General features: G+C 40.0%; 1 protein-coding gene across 1 annotated transcript in view; it reads right to left on the reverse strand.

Annotated features, from left to right (window-relative positions):
- Positions 1-6,066, reverse strand: part of LAMA4 (laminin subunit alpha 4) — a 182,282-nt gene extending 176,216 nt beyond the window's left edge. The window contains exon 1 of the mRNA XM_081251258.1: positions 5,843-6,066. The gene's annotated coding sequence lies outside the window, so the exon portion shown is untranslated. The remainder of the gene's footprint in view (positions 1-5,842) is intronic.
- Between the last annotated feature and the right edge of the window lie 1,059 nt (positions 6,067-7,125).

Below are 7,125 nucleotides of genomic sequence, written 5' to 3' on the forward strand. Positions count from 1 at the left end.
CGCATGTTTAATATTTGAACAGATAGATGGATACAAAACAATTATTGATATGTGTGTGTACATGGGTTAGTACACATGTATTTATTTCCTAGCTCTGTCCTTTGAGAGGGCCAAGAAGCAGGGAAATCTCAGTAGCAACAAGCACACCAGCACCTGGACTTGGTTTCCAGAAGTCATTTTCCAACATCAGGAACCAAAACTCCTTGGAGAAATATCTGATTCTAGTCCTGGGTCACAGAAAATCAAAGATGAACCTGGAGCACTCGTAGTGCCAGATTGAGAGGAAATGCATTTAAAAAAAAAAGATGGAGCATGTCAAAAGGACATAGGAACCAACTTGAAAGAGCTTGAAATGCTGAAAGGTGAAACAATTTGAGCAAAAAAAAAAAAAAAAAGAGAGAGAGAGAATTGAATTATAACCCAAATAATGTTTTTAAAAATCCTACTTTTATACTAACATAAATAAGTGGTTGAATAAATAAATAAATAAATGGGAGAGAAGAGGCAAATCTTACAGAAGAATTCCAAATAATTTATGTAGGTACCATTCCCCTCTCTGGGGGGGGTAGAGCTTAATTCTCTTCTCCTTTAGTGTAAGCTAGACTTAGTGCCACTCCTCTACTGAATGTTGTTAGAATAAAAGGGAAAACTTGTCCCTGTACAGTGGAGAAAACTAGCAGACAGCACCTTAACCACACGATCACCACACCAGTGATTAGTGATTTTAACATCATGTTCCCCCTTATGAGGGGATGAGCGGGGTGCATCACCTCTGGGGTATTCTTCCCCCAAATCATGAGAAAACAACAGATAAACTAAAATTCAGGGATGTTCTACAAAATATCTGACCAGTACTCTTCAAAAGTGTCAAGGTCATGAAAAACAAGAAAGACTAAGAAACTTTCACAGATAGAGGAGACTAAGGAGACATGATGCTTAAATGCAATGTGGTCCCTTGGATCCTGGGACAGAGAAAGAACATTATTGGAAAAACTGGTGAAATCCAAATAAAGTCTATAGCTTAAATAAAGGTAATATATTAATGTTAATTTCTTAGTTTTGACAAATGATCCATGGGTTTGTAAAATATTAAGATTAGGAGAAGCTGGATGAAAGTATATGGGAACACTCTGTTCGATTTTAGCAACTTTTCTATAAATCAAATATTACCCCAAAATAAAAACTAAAAAAACGAACAAACAAAAACATCTCACGGCCTGTGCAGGGCTTCTCAACTTGTCTTGAAAAACTCATCTGGAAGTTTTTCAAAAGTACATGCCTGGGCACCACCTGGGAGATTCTGGTTCAGTAGGACTGTAGTTGAGTCAGGGAAACTACAACACATAATTGTAAAGCGGCACAGGAGAGCCTCATATACTTCAGGTATTGCAAAACCACTTGTCTGTGGTTTTGCAAACAGAGCCTGCCTATGCCATTTCCCCTATAGACTTTTAAACTTTTTGTAGTAAAAATTGCTCAGAGACCACAACCAGAACTGCCTTTTATAATTATAATTAAGAATATACTAACTAATAAGGCATAAATTATTCTAAGTATAAGGAATATAATTGGTAGATTGAATGGTTTGTCACATAAAGAACTTCATGAGACTGTGTATTTTATTTCTAAACACAGTACATTGTAAGTTTGCCACTTGACACCCATCAACCCGAAATCTTATTAAATATTTATGGGCCAGGAAATTATTTCCACATCTTCATTTTGCATTTCATTCGCTTTGAAGTAGAAATTTACACATGATATCTTTCCAGCAGGATTTTCATGTGGTTGTCCTGTACTTGCAAGCTCTTTGTGAAACTGAAACACTCTAAAGTTATTTCAATAAACAGAAAAAAAAAAAAAACCCAAAACCCAACTTGGTAAGATGTAGGGAAAAGTTAAAATAAAATGTACTGGAAAAAAAGATTGAAATCAGAGAGTCCATGTAAATTATATCCAAAGTGTTCGTACATGTCTCTGTGAGCGTATGTGTGCATGGAGCCTTTTACAGAGGTCTGTGAATGCCTAGAGATTCATGAGGAAGTGTCAGGGGTTTCTTAGACTCTCTGAAATTGAAGAAAAAAAATATATGTACATTTTTTCTGGGGATTCTTAATGAGAACAGTAAGCCAAAAAGAGTTAAGAAATGCTGGCCATGGGCAGTCTTTTGGGTAACGGTAACATACATTTATATTAACTAAATTACTGCACTTTTAAATAACTGGCAAATAGTTGTACTGTGATCTGATCTCATAACAAGACCTATTGCTAATGACTTACTGGAACACAAATACAATCTTACTTATTTTTCCCTGTAGAGAGTTGAGAAAGGTCTTGCAATGCAACAAATGTTCTCAGAAAGAATGATGAAAATGAAAGCCTCCATCTAAGGATAGGGCATTCATTTATCAGATGTTTACAAAGTCTTTACCATGTGCCAGGCACAGTTCTAGGGTTTTGGAATAAACTAGCTGACAAAACAGGCAAACATCTGTCTCTCACAGTTTACTTTCAAGTAGGGAAGATAGACAATAAAGAATAAGCAAAATAAGTAAGTTACATAGTATGTTAAAAGGTGATATAAATGCTATGAAAAAGAGAAAAAATAGAGTAGGGTAAGGGGGATTGAAACTGCCAATTGGGGGTGGGAACAGTTGTATATTAAGTAAGGTGAGAGGGTAGCTCTCATTGAAGTGGTGAGATTTGAGCAAAGTTTGAAGGCGGTGAGGGAGTTAGCTGGGTGGATCCTGGGGAAGAGCATTCCAGGCAGAGGGAACACTCAGAGCAAAGGTCATGTTGGGGGAGAAGCAAAGAGGCTTCTGGCTGGAATGGAGCTAAAAGTGAGGGAGGAGGAGAAGAAAAATTGGAAAAGCTGCCAGAGATGTGATGAGGCAGCGGGGGCTTTGCAGCCACTGTAAAGACAGGTTTTTTCTCTGCACGTGATGGGAGCCACTATAGGTATTTTTCTCCCTTCTGTTTTTGTTTTTTTTTTTTTTTTAATTAATTTTTTTTTGCGGTACGCGGGTCTCTCACTGTTGTGGCCTCTCCCGTTGCGGAGCACAGGCTCCGGACGCGCAGGCTCAGTGGCCATGGCTCATGGGCCCAGCTGCTCTGCGGCATGTGGGATCTTCCTGGACCAGGGCACGAACCCATGTCCCCTGCATCGGCAGGCGGACTCTCAACCACTGCACCACCAGGGAAGCCCCTGTTTTGTTTTTATAGATTCAAAAGTATAAACCTTAATGTACTTTTGTTAGAAATTGACAAATCAAGTCAATACAAAATATGAAAGGGTAGAGGGAATTTGATAAACAAAATTAACATATTAACCAGATGTAAAAGTAGAGAATACAGTCGTTTTTCAAACACAGGAAATAGTTATACTCACTGTCCATGTATTAGAACACATATAAAATCTTTATACTTTCAAGAAAGAAGAAACCATACATAACATACTGTCTCACATAGGTGCAACAAAAGTAGGCATTAACAAGAGTAGAATAGTTTTTAAAAATATATATGCATTTAGAAATTTAAAAGCAGTCTTTCAAAGAACTCTTGGTGTAACAAGGCTATCAAACCCAATTACAAACTAAGGAAAAAGTAGTGACAAGAAAAACACTGTATATTGAAACCTATGCAACATAGTCAGTATGGTGGTAACCTGAAGCAGTAAATTGAATTCAGAACCTTTCAGGATCTCTTATGTTGAAGTGATGGTATTGATTTCGAAGTAATGGACCCTGAAAATAGGGATGGGAACATGTAGAATCTAATGTAGCTGTAGAATATACCTCGAAACTCTGCTTACTTTGTCAGTAGAAGCATCTATTCCTCTCTGACTAAGGAAGCTAGTATCTTTCAGCCTGAAGACTCTGCAGTGGCCTCCCTTGAGGCAACTGCCTTGCAGGAGATAACAGAGTTTATGTTTCAAATTAATAGCTGTTTTATTGCAAAAGACACTAGAGGGCAATAATGGATGCTGGGAGACTTATAGAAAGAAGGCCATTTTAGTAATTCAGATGGGAGAGGACAGTGCGTGGACCATCAGGGAGCAGGGGGCATGGTAAGAAGTGGTCAGAGTCTGAAGATAAAGCCAGTACGATCTTCTGACTGGTTGTATGTATCGGGGAAAGAGAAGAATCAAGGATAACGCTAAAGTTTTTGGCCTGAGAAAATAGAAGGATGTTTTCCCCAGATGAGGTGGAGAAGGCTGCAGCTGGAACAGGTTTTGGGAGCTCAGGAGCTCAGTTTTGGATATGTTAAATTTGAGAGGTTAGACATCCTACTGAAGATATGAAGGAAGCAGTTGGCTATACAAGTCTAGAATTCGGGAGAGAGGTCCAAAGTGAAGATCAACATTTGGAAGTCATCAGCATATAAATAATGAGGAAGTCAGGGGACCTGATGAGATCACTAAGGGAGTGAGGGTATTTGGAGAAGAGAAGAGGCCGAGGACCGAGCTTGGGGCTCTCCAACACTAATCTTCAGGGAGAATTAGAAGAACCAATTCAGGAGACAGGGAAAGAGTGAGCAGTGAGGAAGAAGGAAAACTGGGAGTGTGTAATCCTGGAAACCATATAAACAAACTGCCTGCCAATGCAGGGGACATGGGTTTGAGCCCTGGTCCAGGAAGATCCCACACGCTGCGGAGCAACTAAGCCCGTGCGCCACAACCACTGAGCCTGCACTCTAGATCCTGTGAACCACAACTACTGAGCCCCCATGCCGCAACTACTGAAGCCCACACGCCTAGAGCCCATGCTCCACAACAAAGAGAAGCCACCGCAATGAGGAGCCCATGCACCACAACGGAGAGTAGTCCCTGTTCGCTGCAACTAGAGAAAGCCCGTGCGCAGCAATGAACAGCCAAAAATAAATAAATAAATAAATTTATATATAAAAAAAATACAGACCACAATATACCTTAAAAAAAAAAAAGGAGGAGTGAGTGATCAACCTTGTTACATGCTGAGTTGACAGACAGTCAGTGAGAATTGACCACTGGATTTAGTAGCATGGAAATTACGACTTTGTCAAGAGCAGTCTCAGTGGAGGGGTGAGGGCAAAAGCCTGACTGAATGGATTCAAGACAGGATGGAGAAAAGGAACAAGAGAATAGCCAGGCAATTTGCTGCAAAGGGGAATAAAGGAAGGGCATTGGTAAGGGAAAGTAGGGTCAGAACAAGTGCTTTTTTTATTCCTTTTTAAGATGGAACACATAATAGCATGTTTGAATCCTGATAGAAATGATCCAACAGACAGTGAAAAATAATGGTGTAGGAGATAGAGAGAACTGGTAGATCGACATCCTTGATTAGGCAAGAGGGATGGGATGTAGTACACACAGAGAGGGGCTGACACTTTGGAGAATGGAAATTTCATCCATGGAAGAGGTGAGCATGCAGAGAATGTAGGTAGATACTTTAGTAGATGCCTGTGGAAATTTTCTTCTAATTGCTTCTGTTTTCCCTGTGAAGTGAGAATTAAGGTCACCAGCTGAGAGCAAGGATAGTCCAAAACTTCTATGAAGATATAAATATGTTAGAGAGACCCTTTACTTTTGGGCTCTTTCTATTAAGCATTTTTTGCTAGTTTCACTTGAACAGAATCAATGGAAGCAAGAGTTCAGTTTGAGAAGTACCATAATAGTGTGTACAAAGAATAGCTGTATGGGCAACTCATGTCTTGCTCTTTGACGTAAGACTCAAAATGATATTCTTCCAGAAAAGGGGAATATTAGTATACTTGGTGGGAAATTTCGGGGCTTCAATCCCTTGGAGAATATTCTCAAAGGAGGGTTACCCATGACAACTGTGCAAACTGTTCCCAGATGACTCACCCAAGGACTTGTAAGTGGAAATCCAGTAGAAACAGTGCAGACAGATTCATCTTGACCCCAGAGGTCTAGCTCCACCCAAGGTTGAAGTGTCGTTTCCTCTTCTGTACTCTGAGTTTCCTGAAGCAAATATTCATGTTAGCCACACTTAGCTGTCAGGTCCATTTAGGTATGAAAAGCTACTCACATCGCACTGCTTTTAAAATCAGATGGTTTTTTTTCCTGACATCTCCCGAGATGCCCCACAGCAGAGCACCTTTGTGCATGACTTAACTGAATGAGCATTTAAGCAGGGGGCTTCCTGAGATGGTGACAGCACTTTTAAACAGACAAACACATTAGGAAATCTACTTTCGTCAGTTAATCATTCATTCGTCTATTTAGAACTTTGGCATTTATGAGTCATCTCATTTAGAAAGGCATTTTGAGAAAAGGGGAATATTAGGAAATAGTTTTAAAAGAAAGAAAGAAAATGGTAGCTCTGCAATTTTTCTCTCTATCTTGGTTAGTTAACCTACAGAGATAATTAATTTACATATTTTGTTGACACATTATATATGTGTGTGTGTGCATGTGAGTATGTATATGAAAATCTGGGCAGGTCCCGTGACCTTTCATTCACCCATGTAAAATAGGCAGTTCTACATCTTCTTAAGTCATGAACATGGAGTCTCAACTTTCTAACAGTCCAGTCTGAGGTATGAACCAACACATCAATCTCCAATCAAGGTTAAGTCTCTTCTCACCCTCCCCCTGGGTGAAGAGCTATTGTTGAAGGTCAGATTTCTGTTCTCTCCCCTCAGTCCCTACTCCTGGAGGCTGGCTGATCCCTCAAGGGTGGAGGAAGTAGAGGCAGCCCTGGTGTATTAGAGCACTGGCTCCCAAGAGCCAGTTGTTAAATATCAGGAAAATTATGAGAAGATTGTTAAGCTATTGGTAGCTTGAAATCAGTCATGGTGGGTATGTTTACGCCACAGAAATTGGCAAGTGTTATAAATCAGGACTTTTCCCTCTCTGGATAGCTGTTTTACTAACACACTATGGGTCAGGAAACGGGGAATTTGCCCTGGCCCTTGGTGGTTTCAACTTGAAAAAAACACAACATTAAGAGCTGTGAGTTGAGTTTATTCAGTGTCTTACTGAAGACTATAGCCTAGGAGACAGAAGACAGCCTCTCAGGTAGCTCTGAGAAACTGTTCCAAAGAGGTATAGGAGGAGCCAGTATATATACGTGCATTCAAGGTCTCAGTGAAAGGTTACTGCTAGTGGGCTTCCCTGGTGGTGCA

The sequence above is a fragment of the Mesoplodon bidens genome (genome assembly GCF_964165515.1).
Source record: "Mesoplodon bidens genome assembly, chromosome: 12".
Classification (NCBI taxonomy): Eukaryota; Metazoa; Chordata; class Mammalia; order Artiodactyla; family Ziphiidae; genus Mesoplodon; species Mesoplodon bidens.